At 41.6% G+C, this 20,037-nt stretch overlaps 1 pseudogene; it reads right to left on the bottom strand.

Annotated features, from left to right (window-relative positions):
- Positions 1-15,437: 15,437 nt before the first annotated feature.
- LOC107533865 (large ribosomal subunit protein uL23 pseudogene) lies at positions 15,438-15,945 on the bottom strand (annotated as a pseudogene).
- Positions 15,946-20,037: the final 4,092 nt, after the last annotated feature.

Raw genomic sequence — 20,037 nt, forward strand, 5'->3', positions numbered from 1 at the left:
AATTGTAAGTTTTAGGGAGCTGGAAAATTTCATTTGTTCAGCAATATTGTATGTAATGGTAATATACATTTAAAAGCTGCCTTGTTCCAGAAACCTTCCTTGCCAGTTGAAAGGACCTACCTCACTGAGGACCGCGTGCCCAGCACATAGCAGACATTCAATAAATGCTGAATGAATGAATGAATGAATGAATGAATGCCTTCTAGCACTTCATGATACTGCCTTTCAGTATAATTGGGTGTGTGCACGTGCGTGTGCTCTTACCTATTACAGAATAAGTACCAGTGCCTTCCTCATATCTTTGTGCCCCCTGCAGAACCTACTTACCACAGTGCCTGGCACCAAGTAACTGCTCAATAAACGTCTGTGCCATTAAAGTGATGGGATGGCCTGTGGTCCCCAAAGCTTTATGGACTAAGTGAATGACATGTCAGAAATAGTGTGAAGACAAGATGGATTTCCCTCTGTGTCAGGGGAATGATTTAAACCCATAATTATATTGAGGGTGAAAAGTCCAAGAAAAACATATTTGTTGCTTTAGATAGAAAGCATATTTGTTTCTTTTATTCTGGAAAATATATTCACAAAAGGTCATTGAACTTACTTTTCTTTTTCCTACTCAGTTGCCAGGTCCTGGGGTTGTTTAATGCATCTACTTAACTTTTTATTGAAGCTTTCATAATATATGTGGCCCTGAATGAGGATTTTTCTCCAGTCTCTTCACTTGCCAATTAGTTGTTTATCTTTTTTGTGTTTTACAAATGACCTATATTATTTTTCATGCTGTTTTGGATTGCGATGAACATTTTAGCTTTTGGGAGTCAGGCAGCTGCTCAGGGGCTGTTTGAGTCAGGCCAGAGTCAGAAATTTTCATCTGCTTTTGTTTCCATGGCAGAATTTGGCCTGGAGCTCTGGACAGACTACCGGCACCTTTCGTGCCCTTTGGCAAATTGGACAAACAGGCGAAGTCATGCATTGCAACCTCGGCCTGGGGCGAATCCTTACAAACAGGTTCCCCAGCTTTTTCACATAGTTTTGTTTTCTTCATTTGCTGCACTTGGGATCACGGTAGCAGCCAGTGTCTTTTTGCAGCCTTTTAGTCTTTCTGCTTTTTATTGGAATGTCTAGTCCCCTCAGCTAGGAGTTTGGACCTACTCTGCCCAATTTCCTTCTCCACCAGCCTTTTTCCTCTCACTTAATTTGTTTCCGCCTACGGCTTTGATCTCTTTGGGAATAAAAAGCACCAGGGCACTGGAATATTATTATTGGCCTCTATTTGTTTATTTTTGCAAATGCACTGTAATTCGTGGTTGGCCTTCTGGCCAGCCTGAGACCACCTGACCCTCAGCAGCCCTGGTTTCTCCAGGTCACTCTCTGGGAATAAAACCATTTTGCTCATTTCTTTCATTGACATTGGTGAGAGTCTCTGAGTGATGAAGACTTTCTGGATATGGAGAAAAGCAGAGCCAGGGGAATACCAGTAATTATCCTAATCTGAGAGCATTAACTCTTCAAATATTACGCATTTTTGGATAAGCAATTCTGTCGTTTTTGAAGTTTGGTTGTCTTTTTGTTTCTTAGGTGGTGGCCTGTAATTTTGTATTAAGGAAAAATGCCTCACCCTTTTTCTGTGTTGACTTGATGTGGAAATAGGGCTGGCTTTTCTGTTTTGTTTTTCCTTTTGAGTATTCATGAAAGGAGACTGGGAGGATGTGTGGGTCTAATCATATACTACTTTGTGTATGAAGATGAAACTAATAATAATAATAATAATACCATCTTCCATGGTGAAATGCTTTTAACTTTAAAGCATAGCTCCTTTTACAAACTCATTTTACCAGTTGGAAAGGTGATTTCAGCTACTTTCCCCCACAGTGGTGATGGATCCATGGGGGCTTGTCTGACTGTGCAGGTTCTGAGTCAGGAGTGAGTATAGAGTCACTGAGGGAACCCTTGTGAATTACACATGCACAGGTCCTGCTCGGGACCTGCAGATACAAAGATACAGACAGTCCAGACCGAGGTGTGACCTGCCCATTTGGAAAAGTCTCCTGGGTGATTCTGTTGTGTCCTACTGATTAAGATCCACTGCATCAGTCCATTCCCTCTACTGGGCGCCTCTAGGAGTTACAGTCACCAGGCTGGGTGGGATGCCATGCCATCTGTGACTGGCACCCAAGGAGAGCAATTACTGATCTGGGGATTGTGGAGAGCCTATAACAGCAGTCACTCTTAGAAGGTGACCACAACCATTTTAACAACTGAACATTTGCACTGTGCCCAATGACTGTCCATGGTCCTTGCACCTGTTACCTCATGCAGCCATTTAAACCAGTTCCATCCCCAGAGAACTGTGTTAACTTGTCCCTTGAAAGAAAATGGGCCTTCAGCTTGGATTCAGGAGCTGTGATTTGAGGAGAAGGATTTAGTGGATTTTCACCAACATGGGTTTCTTTAACCTCAGTTTCTTTGTCTGTGGTATGGGGCTAGTGATACGCACCTCACAGGACTAGGGCAGAAGTAGGAGAAATAAAGGCGCAGGTGCTGCCTCTGTTCCATTATCCCTTATTTAACCTCCCTGAGGATCCGTGTCTTCAGTTGCAAGATGAACCTACCCTCCCCTGCCAGGCGTGGCTCAGTGATCGAGCATCGACCTAGGATCCAGGAGATAAAGGTTAGATTCTCAGTCAGGGTAGATGCCTGGGTTGCAGGCTTGATTCTCATTAGGGGGTGTGCAGGAGGCAGCCGATCAATGATTCTCTCATCAGTAATGTTTCTATCTCTCTCTCTCTTCCTCTCCTTTCCTCTCTCTGAAATCAATAGAGATATATTTAAAAAAAAAAAAAAAAAAGAATACCTACCTTATGGGCTTGTTGTGAGGACAACATGTGGTACAGTAAGAAATTCACTTCGTGTTCTGCTTGGGACATTGCAGGTGCTCAGTCCATGGAGGCCTCTTCCTTGCTGCTTCGTACTATAGGCCTGTGGGTGGTAGGGTCATCCTGGAAGGGACACCTAGTGCCCTGCACTCCCCATAGTTGTGAAGCCAATGATGGCTATGACAGCAGAAGAATCTCCCTTTTGTTTTTTCATTTTTTAATCCTCACCTGAGGATATGTTTTTATTGATTTTAGAGAGAGGAAGGGGGGTGGAGAGAAACATTGATGTGAGAGAGAAACATCAATTGGTTAGCTCCTTTATGCGCCCCTACTTGGGATCGAAGTAGGTGTGTGCCATGACCGTGAATCGAACCCACAACCTTTTTGGTGTATGGGACAATGCTGCAACCAACCGAGCCACCTGGCCAGGGCAGGAGCTCCCTTTTATGGAATGCCAGGCACTGTGCTAGGCACTGGGGATACAATGGGGAGAAAAAGATGAGCCTCGTTGAATTTAACAACCAGAAGGCCCTAAAGAGAAAGTTTTAAAAGCATTACTCTGTGTGCATAAAGAGGAAAACTTTAATGTAATAGGATGGCTTCGGAATGTGTATTTCATAACACAGTGGGTAGAGTGTGGACCGTGTCTTCTGGGAGGAAACTGGAGTTTTGCATTTCCTGCCTGCTTGTGCTTTTGAATCTGTGGCTGCAATGCTGCCCTGCCTGAGGTTTCAGCAGTTAATATTTCCCAGGGCAGCACGCTGGGAACGCCCTGTGGTCTCTGAACTAGGAGGATATACCGTGGGCAGAGGGGGAAAGGACCATTTTCAAAGTCTCCCTTGAAGACTTTGCTGAGTTTTAATGTGAATTTCTCCCCATCTCTTTCCTCAAATGTTCCTAGTGCTTGATACGCATAAACATGCCAATGTTTTGGAAGATTCAGGTTTGACCACCGTAAATTGGTTCATATTTCCAGCAGGGCAGTTATTTAATTTCCTGTTGGAAGTCTACAAATGTTGGCACTGTTTGCTCTTTGGCAAAGGACCAAAACCCAGTACAGTATCATTAGCATGTTCTGGTATATAGATTAAAGCATGATTGTCTTTAATAAGAGGCCATCCCTGTTTGGGATGGGGCTTGGGGGGCTGCGAGGGCTCAGGGAAGCACAACTGAGCTTTCTAATCAAAACCAAAATGCAGTAACTGGGCTCACTCAGGAGAAGGGTTAGAAGGAGGGCAGGATTCTGTTTTCTTGTCTCGATTTCTTTGTTTGGGTTATTTTTCTCTAGATTCTGGGAGAGTTGTTGAGGCTGATGCTGGCCTGGTTATGGAATGTCCCTCTTTGAGGCCTGGTGCTTCTTCCCAACTCCCTCTCCCTCTCCCTCTCCCTCTCCCTCTCCCTCTCCCTCTCCCTCTCCCTCTCCCCTTCTCTGTCCCTCTCCCTTTCCCCTTGTCTGTCCTTCTCTCTCCCCTCATTCTGCCTGAAAGCAATATGGCTCCTGGGAGCCACCTCCTTCCAGAGGGCCCATGGATAAAACCTGGAGTGCCCCCACAGGGTCCATTGTAATCATTGAAATGTGATAAAGTGGACATTTATTGAGGCTCTGAAGTGGGTGAGGCCTTCACATAAGCTCTTTCCAATCTTCACAATGACCTTGTGAGGTAGAAATTATTGCTACACTGAGGATGAGATGACTGAGGTACAAAGAGTTTAAGTTCTCTGCAGACAGCGAATGTCTGAGCTGGGGCTTGAACCCAGTTCTGTCTCTTTGAAAGGTTCTTACTCTTTCCATTGCTGTGTCTATACCCTAGTAGGGTTCTGGGGAAAGAAAGGGTTTGAGTTTTTGAAGGGAAGGGTGAGAAGCTTGAAAATTTGCCAAAAATGAAGCTTGGGTGATTATTTCTGGATGCTTCATAGGACATTAGCACTGTCTGTCATTAGCAGGGATCCTTCAGTGTTTGGTTCCTTGATAGAATGAGTATAGAGACGCATTTCCCCCTCCTCCAAACATTGTATCATGAAAAATGTCAAATATATTGAAAAGTTGATGATGGTGAATATATAAGTTCTAACTTATTATTTTCTTCTAGTGCCAGGCACAATGCTAACTGCTTTATTAACCTTATCTCATTTATCCTTTCAACTTTCCCAGTTTATAGAGGAGCAAACTGAACGTTAGCGAAGTTAACTTCCTGAGCTTCTCTAGCTAGTAAGTTGCATAGAGCTGGGATTTGAAACTGGTGCATGGAGACCGTGGTGTAATTTCTCTGCAATTCAAATTATTCTTCCCTGTATTTCTTTTCTTCTTCAATGTCATATTATTTAGAAAATCAGGGTCTAGATGGGAGGTTCTAGAAGATTACTAATAAGGCAAAGTTTTTAAAGCCCCAGAAATCAAAGGCTACCAGAAGCTTCCAAAGATTCTCTGGGATAAGACCTACTTCCCCTAAGGATCCAGGTCAGACTTTCTCTAGGGCAGGTTCTGCTCCCCCCAGAGTTTCTGTAGTCTTTGGAGTTTCTTAGGACTGAGTCACATCTTTCTTTCACACATTAAAAAAAAAAAATCCAAACTTGTACTTTTGGATGATCAGTCAGTTCATTTTTTCATGGTGAGATCATCTATGGCCTGCTCAGACCTACAGGCAGCACGTCTTTCTCCCTGGGGAGGAGGGTGGCATTGTGGGCACTGACTCATGGGAGCAGGGACAAGTGACTATGTGCCTTTTATGAGGGACCAAGCTTGAAAGATAATTGATGCTTTTTTTTTGCATATTTATGCTTGAACCTGCTGATTGGATGTGGCCTTGAGCAAGTCATGTAAGCTTTTTAAACTGTGGGCCTCCCTTCAACAGCAGTGATTGTCAGGGGGACAGAGAAAAGATACAGATCGAGTGCCTTCCATCAGAAAACTGATGCCAAGGCATATGCCCATGAAGAAGATGTGGTTGAAGACTGAGGACGTGGCCGAGACAGGAGATGCTGTAGAAGGCAGCAATGAGAAGACTTTACTGTTGTTGGAATAGATGAGGAGAGGGGAGAAAGTACCTGGGCTTAAATTTAGGTTCACATCCCAGTGCTGTCACTCAACAGCTGCATAATTTAGACTCTTTGGTCTTGAAGTTTTCTTCATAAGGTGGGGTTACTAATACCTGCATCATAGTACTATTGTGAGGAGTAAGGTTATATACTGTAAGTTCCTAACATAGTGGTTCGTATTACTTGGCAATAAAAGATGTCCCTTATAAGTAGGAAAAGGGAAAATTGAGTAGGTCTTAAAGTCTGAGTTGGGTTTGGGTATGTAAAGTGACCCTATTCTGAAAGTATCTTACAAGTATCAACATAGAATATTATGAAAGCATCAAGAAGCATGGTTGAAACCCCAAACCCCTCTTTTTCTTAATAAGGCAAAAGTAGTTAATTTGTTCGGCCCTAAGTTCCAACTTGTTTGGTAAAACGCCATTGGTAAGATTGTCAAAATGTCAGGTGTCATTTTGGTTGAAGCTCATGTTGGCCAAGTGGAATTGCTGAGCTGGGTGACACGTTTGAAGCAGTTTTGATGTTTTTACGATCTCTGCAAGGCACCTCATGAGGTTGATGGCTCTCCCCATGCCCCCACAACCCCTTCAATCTGCTGTATTTTTCTACACACCTGTCTAGATATTTAATGAAATCTATCTCCCTGTCCTGCCTCAGTCACAAAGAACCAGTGTTCAGTAAGATAGACTTAGGAATTGAGGCTGTAATTGAACTGTTGAAGATTTTATTTATTTACTTTTTGTTTTTGTTTTTAGTTTTTAGCTGGGAGGCTGAGGGAAGGAAAACTGCCCCAGAACAACTGGAATCATAGCCTAGCGCCTTGAGAGAGTGCTTTTTGCCTTCTCCTTCCTGTCTTGCAGTCATTTCCGCTGTGTGTGGATTAAGGTTTGATGTGAATTTGAAGTTTAGCTGGAAGTAGTTCTTTTATGGCCTTGAGGAGTGTGTGGATAAAAAACTTAAAACATACCAGGACAGTAAATTTCAAATGTCAGATGAGGTTCTGGGATGTGTCACTTGCTTGGAGTGGTTCTATAGTGACAGTATTAGGACTTTATAAGCATTTTTTGTTGCGTATAATTCTTATAACAACTCTTGTTATAAGAGAGGTATTTTTTCAATGTGTATTAAGTCATTTGTTTATTTCTCAATAGGTATCATTTGTATTGCCCTAGTGCAGTTGAGGGTACAGATGAGGGAATGGGAAGTTCAATAACTCGTGTGAGGTGATGCAGTTAGGAGTAGCTGGGACTTGAACCCAATCTCTGACACCAAGCCCTCCCTCCGAATCGCAGTGCGATACCCTCTCTCCATCACAGACTTCTCTCCTACAGCGAGCTGTGCTGGCTGGTGTTCTGGAAGGAGCCCCCGGGAGCAGAGGAAAGGGAAAGAGAACTTATTTGTGTCTACTCTTTATCCAAATTGGCCTTTTTATGCTCAAGATCACCACAAGGAGAGAAGCAGTGGAACTGCCATGTGTTAAGTACCCATTGTACCTGGATCAGAGCAAGGTGTTTTGTATATTATTCTCACATGAACCAATATTATTCTCACATGAACCAGGATATCATTATCCTAATTTTGTTGGTGAGCTTCAAAAAACAAATAGCTTGTCTCCAAGTTCACTCAGGGCGAATGTGCTGTTGTTAAGGCCTGAATGCAGGCCTGCTTCCCTATTCAGTTTTTAATGACCTCTACCTGCCGATTACACGATGGTGTTTGTGGCTCTAATTTCAAAGACCTTTTAAATTATGGTGTGGTTGATATATTTGGTATCCATTGGAAACTGCTGAAACTTCGCACTGCTACATTTGGAAAAAAAATAATAGTGAGTTGACGTGTTAGTGATTCAGGACTTCTGGGAAACTGAAAGCACCCGTGTGTACTTGTTTTGAGTCGTCAATACGTTAGGAAGGGCTCTGGCCCAGAAGGAGGAATATCTGTCTTGTGAAATTGAGTGCAGGTCTCTTAGTGGCTTACCTCAGCAGGAAGCCAGCTATTGCATAAGCTGAATACCAGGTCCGTGGGTTTCCCCAGCCTGAAAAAGCAGCAGTGTCTGCAGTTATGAGGAAAACAGAAGGACCCATTTCTCTGTGGAGTGATACTGAACAGGCGGCTTCAGCAGTGAGGATAGCCTGGCCAGAGGAAAATGTAGCTTAAGAAAAGCCCAGCTGGTTCAAGTAACTTAAGCCTAACTATTCATGAAATATCTGACAGCTTCCCCTTTCCCGAGTGGCAAGGGACTGAATCAGAATTGCCCCGGGGACCTGTGTTCTCCTTTTGGGCGCATTATATGGGTTTACTTTGCTTAGCAAACTAGACAGTTTTGTGAAAAGCTGTATTTAGAACAAACATTTTTGGGGGGATATAAAAGCATTTAATAAATGTACTGGGAAGCTTACCGGGATGAATCCTTTTGTTAAGAAATTTACTAACACTGATTTCTAAATGAGGACTTTGATGTGTCCAGCACTGTGCTTGCCGACATGGCAGACACAGGTACTAGAATGGAAGCTCCATGGAAGCAGGGATTTGTTCATTTTGTTTACTAATGAAACCATAGTATTTGGAACAGTGTCTGGCACATAGTAGATGCTAAATAGATATTTGTTGAATGAGTACGTGTAGGTCTCTGCCCATAAGAGCTTACGGCCTAGTTTGCTTGCATTATAATTAATTAATATTAATTGTGTTTTTATTCATTTATTCTACTGTATGAGTATCCTGAAGTCCTCAGTTTTATTAGATCTTTAATCCCTTTTATTATTTAATTTAAAATTAAACCAGTGATGTGCTTGTTGTAGAAAATAAGAAAAAACCAGATAAGTAAAAAGAAAAATAATTAAGATATATTAATTATTTTTACTTAAGCTTATGTCCTTCAAAACCTTTTCTATATAAATATACATTTAAAACAAATGGGCTCATCCCCTTACAAGTTGATTTTATGACTTGCTTTCCCCCCTCACCTTATCAGTATTATTGTGAACAACTTTCTGTTTCAAAATACATAACTCAAATAATTGGACAGTTTAGTATTATATGATACTAAAGTTAGTATTATATGATGTGATTGTGATACAATCACAATTTTCTCAGTGTCTATGTTTGATGTTAGGTTTTCCCCCTCCTTTTTTCCATTCTTTGTTTCTCTAATATTTTTTAGTTCTGTTAAATATCCTAATGTAAACTAAGGCACGGTAAGATTACACACCCACAGAATGGCTATAATTTTTATAAAACTCCAAAATTAACATATCCAAGAGAAATGAAAACATGTCTACACAAATACATATATGCAAATGTTCAAAGCAGCGTTACTTATAATAGCTGAACGTTGGAAACTCCCTAATGTCCATGTTCAGCTGGTGAATGGATAGACAAAATGTGGTATATCTGTATACTAGGCTACTATTCAGCAATCAAAGGAGCAAAATGCTGATACAAGCAACAACATGGATAAACCTCGAAAACATTATGCTAAGTGTAGGAAGCCTGACATAAGAGAATGTATATTATATGATTCTGTTTATATGACACTTATAGAAAAGGCAAAAACTAGACAGAGAAGGCAGGTTAGCATTTGCTTGGGGCTGGGTGGGAGTGGGAATTGATTGCTAACAGGAACGGCAGAATTTTGGGGGGATGATGGGAATGTCCTAAAAATGAAATGTTGTGGATGATCACACAGTTGACCCATTTACTAAAAGCAATTGGACTGTGTGCTTACGATGGGTGAATTTTATGGTATATAAATTATATCTCATAATTATTCTCTGTTAATTATTCTTTGAAAACTGAATTTTTAATAGTATCATATTCCATTCCATGAATGTTCCATTTTTTTAATCCTCTGTGACTTGGGAGAAATGTGCAATGTTTATTCCCTTTTTAGCCAAAACCCATATTCAGTGGGTTACATTGAAGCCATTGGACTGAAACAAGAATGATTTGGTGGAATGAATGCTAACCCAGCAGTCAGGGGACCTAATATAGTTTCAACTCTGCCTCCAGCTGGGTGGACCTCAGTTTGCTCATCTGTAAAATGTAGAAGAGAAGTGGACACAAGGAGATACTGGGCTCTAGGGGAGAGGGGAGCGGAGTAGAAAACATGGTGGTAATAATAAAAAACACTACTTTTCCCAGAGGTATGAGACCAGTGACTGATTAATTACCCTCCTGTCTGTACCTTCCCCCTTTCCCCACTTGCCTGTGTTGGTAGAAGGTCAGTAACTGTATGCAGGGTTCTGAGGGAGCATTGCCAAGGAGAAGATGGGAAACTGGAGGAGACTCAGGAGACAATGCAATGATGACAGGGAGTTGAGTGGGATCTGCTCTGTAAACTGGAAGCGTTCTGTTTGGCTGGGGCCCTTGTTACGGGGATGAAGCACCATTTGGGTGATTAATCACCAGGAAGCCATCTAGGTTTCGTGCTCCCAAGTAAGCGTGTAGAGCTCATTATAGGAAGACTGAAGTTGGAAATACTTTTAGAGTCAAGAGTTTAGAAACGTTGCCATGAAAATAATAGGTCACCATGTTTGCCTTCCAAGGGAGAGTTTAAACTGGGAGAGATTGAACTGGTCTCAGATTCCTGTGTTCTCAGTTTCCAGCCGAGTTCCAGGTTTTCCTAGAGTGCAGCCAGCAGCATCTGTACCCAGAAAACACAAAATAAAAGCTGTGGAAACCTAACTTGTAAACGTTTTTTTCATTAGCTGCAGGCTCCCAGCCACCAATAAACTGTATGCTTTAAAAAACCCGTTATATTTTGTGAGTTTAAAAAATGTGCTTTCCCCCCTTATTCATATGCTTGGGATTTTCTTAAAATGTTATTTATCAAGCATTTATATGTTTAGTCCTTCCAAAAGGTAACGGCATTCTAAGTTTTTCTGAAAAGAGAGAGAGAGAGAAAAAAAAAAATACCCAACGCATTTAATAAACTCTCTGTAACTTGAGCCTGCTGGTGGTCTTGGAAGAAACCCAAATCCAGGTTTGGTTGATACTGTGTAATGTGAATGCAATTAGTAGTGGTTTTTCTAAAGTAGAAAGAAATGTAGAAAAATAATGCACAGCAAATTTAGGTCAGAGCTGGGAAGCTTATAAATCCTTATTTTTGTTTTCATTACCTTAAGTAATAGGGAAGCTTTTGTCTTTATTATGTAATTTCCCTAGCAATAATACGTTTTAAAACACTTTTGTGTTAATTTCATCTGTTTGATCAGAAAGTCACAGTTCACAAACCCCTGTAACGTGGCTGTTGGCACTATTTATGGACAGAAGAGTTCTTGTGCATCCCTAGGAAGCCAACACTAAAGTTACTAATGGGGGTGGCTTTCACCACCTGTTTCTTCTTTCAGTAGAAGGCCTGACAAAGCAGTTTTCAAGGGATCAGCATCTTCCTGCTAGGCTAAGGAGTGAATGGACCTGTCTATTGATGTTGTATTTCAGAGGGTATCATTCAATTCTAGCATATTTAAACCAATGTGATGAGATTGTAAAGGAGAATCTGTAAGGACAGAGGATATATCTTTCAGGTTCATAGTAGGTGCTCAGGAAATAATAGCTGTTGGTAGCCTCACCTTCCAGATTGGAGATATAGTTTACTCCTCTCAGCTGCACCATCCTCTGTGCATCTCCTTGAACTTGCCAGGCCCACTCCTGCGTCAGTACCTTGGCATTTCTTTTATTTCCTCTGCCTGGAGGCCAGATACCAGCCTGGACCACTCCCTCACCTCTTCTGGGTCTTTGTTCAAAGGGTACCATACCACCCCAGTGAGGCCCTATCTATCTCCTTTCCTTGCCTTTTTTTTTTCATAGCATCATCACCATCTGATAAACTGGCATATTGTATATCCTGTTTATTTATTTGATTTATTGTTTATCATTCCACCACTAGAATGTGAGCCCCACGAGGGCAGGGATTTCTGTCTGACTTGGTTATTGCTATGTACCCAGAGCCTAGAATGTAATAGTTGCTACAGCTTGGTTGAATGCATGAATCAGTGAATGTTCCACCATTGCCTGGTTAAGTGGCAATGGTTAGTGCATTTGCTCTCTTGGCTCCTAGGCTTGGTTCCCCATTTAGTTCATAAAATGGGATGTATGGGTTACATGAGATGTTTCACATGAAAGTTCTCTCATGCTATATTATGCAAATGCATTTATTGATTTAACAAGCTAGACAGTTCCTGCCTTCACAGAGCTTAATCTTGTGGGAGAATTGGAAAAATATATGAGGCATTCTAGTAAAATGGGCCAGCAGCAGTGATAGGGAAGGTGCAAGGAGCTACAGGAGCACCTGTGAGGGACTCAATCCAGGTGTGAGGACTGGACCATGGAAGGCTTCAAGGAGGAAGGGACATTGAAGCTGAAATTTGGAAATGGAATAGGCATTGAACCAGGTGGAGTCAGGGTGGTGATGGGTGGTGTGAAGAGCATTCTAGGCTGGAAGACTAATGTGTGAGTCTGGAAATGAGGAACCATGGAGTATTTGGGGAACTAAAAGTAGTTAAGTTTGTCTGGACCATCCATTGTGGGGTAGGCAAGGGCTCAGAGGTGTGGCTTGAGATACAGTCTGAGGACAGATCAGGGAGAGCCTTAGCAGGCCATGCCAGGGAGCTTGGATTTGATCCTTAGGGCAGTGTGTGACTTGGTCAGACTTTCATTTACAATAGTCATTTTATGGAGTAAGACAGTTTTTCTCCTTCAGTGAGGAACGTGAACACAAGCTTCCTAGAAGATTATTAAAATAGTAAGAGGGGATCCCAGAGAGTGAACCTTTCAGTTCCATGAGATCTGCTGAATTCCTCTTGAATCTGACTGGTGAGTTTCACAACAGTAAGTTTAGAAATCTCCATCTCCCACCCCCAAATGCTTAAGAAGCTTAGTTATCCTTGGGTACATAGCTCATTGCTTGACTTAGGAACATGGTGTTGCTACAGACATAGATATTCCCATTGAACTGTGGGACAGACAAATACAGCAGGGATGGAGGAGGCAGAGAACCTGCTTTTAGACTTGGGGAGAGTGAGGATACCTTCTATCCAGCACTAGTTGCCAAATGAAAAAAAAAAAAAGGTGACAATAACAGGGTGTAAGGTGATGGAGGGGACACCTGGCAGACCTTGGTCCTATCCTTGCTCTGCAGCTAATTTATGAATGATGTGGTTTTGGGAACCATTTAACCTCTCTGAGTCTTACTTTTGTTTTCTGGAAAATGGAGTCAATGCCACCTATCTTTCAGGGTTGCTGGGATTCAGTGAGATCAAGTACAGTCATTTGTGCTTTAACACTTGTTTTAAAAACACCAATTTGTTCTAACCTGATCAGTACATTAGGGAACTATTTGAAGATGATTCGAATTTCACATTTCCTTATTATTGCTGTTCTCCATGAGAAACCCTGGGTGAACCCAAAAAGCTGCACCCAGCTGAAGTGAGCTGCGTGGGGATGCACAGAACACACACCTCCTGGATTTACTGAATGCCACAGTCCCCTGGGTGTGTTTTAGAGCCACACCCATCCACATCAGGTGTCACACCTTGCTGTGATTCCCCATAACCCTGCTTCTACCACTTCTCAGTGACTCCAAGCTGTAGCCCTTCCAACACCCTCTTTTTTGAGCAAACTTCGGGTCTTTTTTCAAGGTAAGACACCACATTTATTATTTAAATATGTTTTAACCATTGAACACATTTTTTTGAGATTCCTATCTTTTATTTTGTGTCACTAACGATGTTTTTGAGTGGTGTGCTTCAGTTCCTATTTTCTTATGAGCCCTGTGGTTTTTATTGCATAAGTTTGCATTGCATAGTTATTTTTTGAAACTTGTATTTTCTGTTAGAGCAAAAGGGACTGTGTTTAAAGCACCTAATTCAACTCCTGGCAGACAAGAGGCTCTAAGTAAAAGATAGCTTTTTTATTATTAATATTAATGCACTGAAGTATGGTGTTAGATTGGGGCAGGGGTGACTTGTTAAAGCCTTTATAGCTGTGACTGTGAGTGTAAATGACATGGGTCGCCTGAGTGGAAGGGTTTGGTGCTACTGCCTTTTTGAGGTGTGATAGTCAGACCATTCTTGGGGTTTTATCAGTGACAAACTAGATGTGTCTAGAAATGAGCAAGCTGGGAAGAGAGAAGGCATGAGAATGGTCTTTAAATAATTTAGAGGGCTGCCATGAGGAAGGATTGCTTTGTCTTGTGGGCTTCCAGGCCCTGTGAACAGAAGCTCCCAGGGCCCAGTGTTCTGCTTTTGACAGAGAAGAACCTCAGAATGGTACCCAGGGGGTGATGAGTTCTCCAGGCTCTGGCTGGCTGCTCTGGGATGGATGAGGACAGGGAGGAGTCAGGCATGGTTTTGGAGGTTCTTCCTTTAAAGTTACCTCCTCCCCTTTAAAAAATATATCTTTATTTATTTCAGAGAGAGAGAGAGAGAGATAGAAACACCAATGACGAGAGTCACTAATCGGCTGCCTCCTGCATGCCCCCGACTGGGGATCAAACCCACAACCCAGGCATGTGCCCTGTCCGGGAATCGAACCGGGATCTCCTGGATCCCCAGGTCGATACTCAACCACTGAGCCACTCCCAGCCAGGCAGTTACCCCCTTTTATAAAATTTTTATATGTTGATTTGAGAGGGGGGGGAGAGAGAGAGAGAGAGAAAGAGAGAGAGAGAGAGAGAGGCATTGATTTATTAGTCCACTTACTTATGGATTCATTGGTTGGTTCTTGTATGTGCCCTGGCCAGGGGTCAAACCCCCAACCTTGGTGTATGGGGACAATGCTCTAACCAACTGAGATACCTGGCCAGGGCCCCCTCCCCCCTTTTAAAGGTAGTGTTCATAGACAGATAACTGCAGGGCTGACCAGAGTACGTCTCACGCAAAAACAACCCGTGGTTTTCCAGCAGTGCTTGGACTTTTGCTTGCCTTTTCTTTAGTGGTCTAAAAGAATAGCTTGCACATGTACATATTTACACATTGATTTCTTTAGTTATGCCTTGAACACTGGAAATATAAAGGCGTGTTTTACAAATATTTATGACTTCTGGTAAGCTTAGGAATAGTGAAATCACATCAGTGCTTTCCACCCAGAGCCCCACTTTTCTGGTTTTTTTTTTTTTTCTCTTTTTTTTAAAAAAAATCAGGGAGAAAGCTGATTTTTAAAATCAGCTAAAAGTTGCTGATCTGGCTTTAATTTCTAATATCCTGTATAGCTTTTGTCCTCTCTACTCTGACTAGTCTGTTAAGCTCTTGTAATAGGGAGATGTCACTCTAACATAATGATGTGTGAGTTTAGGTTTCTATTCAATGTTACTATTAAGGATAGAAGATATTTCAAATAGTTGATTTCATTAAATTGGTTTTCCCTCTAACCATAGAAGAGGTACCACTGTTCACATGCTGAATCTTAACAAAACTGTAAAAAAATTAAAAATGGCATATTGTCCTGGCAATTATCTTGCTCTGGTGCTTTAAAATGAATTTTTAAGTTTTTTACAGTGTAAAATTTTTATATTGAGAATTATTAGCCAGCTAGACTCAGTTTGGTGATCCCAATTTTGTTGGCAACTTGCAAAGCTTCATAGTCAGGACCCAGTCAAACATATGCCTTCTCTCCCTCAGGCCTGACCGGGGTGTTGACCTTGGCCATGTCAGTGTCCTAGAGCTTCTTCACAGCCTGTTCCATCTGGTGCTTGTTGGCCTTGACATCCACAGTGAACACAGATGGATTGCTGTCCTCTGTCTTCCTCATGGCCGACTCCGTCGTCAGGGGGAGCTTGATGATGGCAGAGTGGTCCAGCTTGTTTCTCCTGGGGGCGCTCTTCTGAGGATAGTTAGGCTGCCTTTGGAACCTCAGTGTCTTGGGCCGGCTGTAAGAAAGTGGTGACATGTGGATCTTTCTGTGTGTGTCCATGGATACCTTTTAGCGCTGCTTTCTTTGTCTTCAAAGCTTTTGCTTTGGCTTCGGCTTTGGCTTTGGCTTTGGGAGGGGCAGGAGCTTCCTTCTTCCCTTTTGGCACCGTCTTCGTGAAAAAGGTTGAATATTATGTTTGTTTTGTTTCTATGAAGAGCACAAGTGATTTAAGCTTGCTCTTAAGGTGATTTTTCCAAAACCAGGGGTCATTAAATTTCTTTCGAGATTTGTTCTCCTTTCCTTCTAGCTCTCTGGAAAATGTGGATGGTCTTTTCCACATGGAGTTCTTGAGCTGTGTGTATTGGCTCTAAGAGCACATGGGACAGGGACTGCTGGCTCTGAGATCAGAGGCCGAGGGCAGTGATGGGCTGGTCTGAACTCGTAGATAATGCCGAGAAGGAATTGGGCTGGCATTGCCATTTTCCCCACTCACTAGCCTACATAGACTATCCTGTTTGGAACACAACTCTAATCAGCGTTTCTTTCCTCCTTGTCTGATGGACATGGTTGCAGATGGCAAGCACATGAGGCAATCGCTGATGTAGGTTGCCCCAACTGGTTAGTCTCCCTCCATAAGCCCGACTCACCAGTTGATTTCACCTCCTTTTTCCCCTAAAGCCATATAACTTCAAATAAGGCGGTCCCATCTATTTTGGTGCTTTTCTCTCTTTCTTAGCCTTGCATAATGGAAAGAGCATGGGTTCCAGAAGCCTGGGTGACTTAATCTCTCTGAACCTTTGCTTATTTATTTTAAAAATGTTGTCAATCATCTCTCACTACCAGGGCTGTTGAAAAAACATCACATAAAGTGTCTATTATAGTGCCAGGCATAAACAAGGCCTTCGGGAGCTGGAATACACACAAATTTACCAATTACTTTTTTGTGTGTGAGTAGGCCGATTATTTTAATTCCAGTTGACATGTCTTCAGAACAAAAAGACCAGTTGATGCGATTTCTTCTTTGTGCCAGGCTCTGTCCTAGGTCCAGGGGCTTCAGAGATGAGTAAGAGGAAGTCCCTGCCTATGAAGGCACTGCCAGTTTTACTCAACTCTATCCATTCAACAAACATAATTTGGTACCTACTGTGTAGGAAAGCCCTGTGCCCGTGGGGAGTACACTGAGATGACTCAGTCACTAATCCATTCCACATTTGTAGGTCAAGTGTTGTGTGCCAGGTGTTATGAGCACTGTGTGTAGAAAGCATGTTAGAGAGTCCCTCCCTCTGAGAAGCTCAGTGCAATAAAATATACCTAAAGGTGCGAAAAGTGGATGGAAAGAATATGATTTGGCTGTGAAAAGCCACCTGCTTTGCGTAGGATTATAGACTGCATATGGCAATGCAGATTGCATTTTTCTAAGTGCATATTCAGGTCTTGAGACTTTGGGCTTCATTGAAGTAGTGCTCTCATTTTATAGCTGAGGAAAAAGAGCTTGGGAGTGGTTAATATATCACATACTTTAGGTAAAAGTGAAGCTGATACTAGCCCCACAGCACCTTTTATTTGTGTAGTGACTGAAGTTGAAAACACAGTGTTTCTTCTTGATCCTATTGTCATTATTAGCAGATCTGCAACTTGCTCTGTAAACCATCACATTCCATCCTACCAACACCTCCCTTGGGATCAGAACCATTATGGCCTTAAGGAGCTTCCACAAGGTCATGCAACTCTACCGAGTTAGGATATGGACTCAGGTCTGTCGGATTTGAGTCCAAGCCTTTAGTCTCTGTACCATACCCCATATATCCCATCCATGATTCATCCTCATTGTAGTATCTGAAGGCTATTGTAAGCTTTTGAGACAGTTTGTAGAAAAGACACATGTAATGAGTGGGTTTTTAGGACCTTCTTATCTGATCCAGTAGGAAAGGTAATTCATGAACAGTAATTGAGTCTATAGGTGTTGGAATGCCATGTGAGTCAAGCTATAAATAGGGAAATAAGCTATGATCAAAAAAGCTCTATACCTAGTTTCTTAAGATTTCATAATCAGAGGGATAATTTGAGTATAAAAAGACCTCTGCAGATAGTCCAAGAGATGATACCCAAGCTCAGAGAGCATAAAAGGAAAGCGGAACAGGCATTGTAGATTTTCCTCGGCTCCATGATGTCTTATTGCAGAATTTCTGCACTTAGTACAGACCAAACCTGAAGTTAATTTCTTAAAAATCACTGATGCCTTATTTAACGTGCTTAAAATTCCGAAGGTGGCTGCTCCACAGCCAAACAAAAATACCCCCTGGCTCCTTTGTGACCACTAATGCAATTGACTTTCCACCTTTTAGCCCCACCCCCTTCTTCCTCTTTGTTTCCCAATTAAGTCATGTTTATTTTATAAGAAGCTTATGGGCCTGTTGAGTTGATATTGCCGAAGGCTGACAACCACATCGAGGCACCTCTTACAGTGATGGAGTATGTGAGCGTGTTTGAATGTTCTGTTAACCAGCATCAAGACACTGGAGCTCTGTCCTGGGTGAGTGGCAGGCGAGGCTCGGCTGCACTTGGCCAGAGCAGCAGGGAACTAATGGAATGTTTCTGCTCCCCTCAAAGAAAGGTAGTCAGGAATCTGTACTTCCCACTGAACTCCAATTTCCATTCTGCTTTGAAATGCTGCTTGCTCTGTCAGTGAGAGCCATATGACAAATGTTCAGTATGTCAGATTTGTTTTCCTTTTAAGCTACATATGAATTTGACTGCCAGAGTAGGGCTGCGTTAATTTCCCGAAGCCCTTCTGATAATTGTGTTCTTTTTTTAAAAAAATGTGCATACTATTATTCTTTTTGGGGTTGTGTTATGACTGGTGTTTTTAAAGTGGTTAGAGGATTACTGGTTGCATATGGGGTGATGTGTACATGATGCCCATTCCCAGATGTAAACAGCTGCTCAAGTTCATTATATAGTTTGCATAGCTATACTGCTTGTTTCACCAGACTCTACTCAGTAATTTCCGGCCGGCAGGGTAGGCGTTTTTTTCTTCAACTAAGTTAAATATGGATATGTTTTTCTAAAAAGCAGCATTAGTTTTATCATATTGATATTTAATTGATAAGTAATTCTTCTGTGGCTGCCAGAAGAAAGTGTATCTCTAACCATGCATGGGTTAAGTTACTCTTCCTGTCGTGTTTGTATGGTGACTAGTTCACATGCTAACTGGTTACCTGTATCACCCATTCAGAGTTTCAAAGGTCGTATCTATATGCCTAGGATGCTTGTGATTAAGTTATCCTCACCTATAAAAACTGGTTGATTAGTTTAGAGGAGAGACAGCAGAGTGGATAGGGAAGCCAGGTCTTTATTACTAAGAGGAGCTATTTTTGGAATGTTTTTGGTAAAAGAAGTCTGTCTTTATATCATCTATCTATCTGTCTATCATCTACCTGTCTATCTATGTATCTATCTATGTATCTATCTATGTATCTATCTATGTATCTATCATCTATCTATCTAATATATCAAACATTTAAGAAATATAAGAGATTAATACTTTCAGCAAAGAACTCTGAAAGTGTTAAGTAGAGACAGAGTATTAGGTGAGCTCGTAGAGCTGTTCTCCTGGTCTCCTCCATCTCTCCATATCCTCCTCTTGTTGTTTTTAAATTAGTTTATTGCAATAAAAAATGTACAGATAATAATATATCCATCAAAGAAAATAGAGGAATATTGAGAGTGTAAAAAACGATCTAATCTCCTTTAGGTTCACATTATAAACATAAGTAATAACTTTTCAACATTTTGGTATATCCTTCCAGCCTCTTTGGTCCAATGTATTTTTTAAAATTCCATAAATGTGATCATCTTGGACATACTATTTTGCATCAAACTTTTTTCACGTACTGTAAAAATATTATTTTTTCTAAGTCTTTATAAATACTGTCTTTGATGTCTGTGAAATTACACTGAGTGGGCACAGCCTATGTGGTTTATTGAGCCATTGCTTAGTGGTTGGATATTTAGGGTATTTCTCCTTCACTGTCTTTGAAAACGAAACAACAGCAACAAAAAACTTGGTTGAAGTCCAACATGACCTAACACAGTGGCTATATATCTTAGCAGTCTGTTGTATTATTCACATGGAAATAGGGAGGGAAAGCCCTCTGCATCGGGGAGGAGTGTATATTAAACTCTAATTGAGGAAGTGTTTATGAACAGCCAACAGATCAGTAAGAAATGAGGGTTGGTAAATGGAGTCATTTTATTTCATAAAGGTACC

Source organism: Miniopterus natalensis, chromosome 9, assembly GCF_054644295.1.
Source record: "Miniopterus natalensis isolate mMinNat1 chromosome 9, mMinNat1.hap1, whole genome shotgun sequence".
NCBI classification, from domain to species: Eukaryota; Metazoa; Chordata; class Mammalia; order Chiroptera; family Miniopteridae; genus Miniopterus; species Miniopterus natalensis.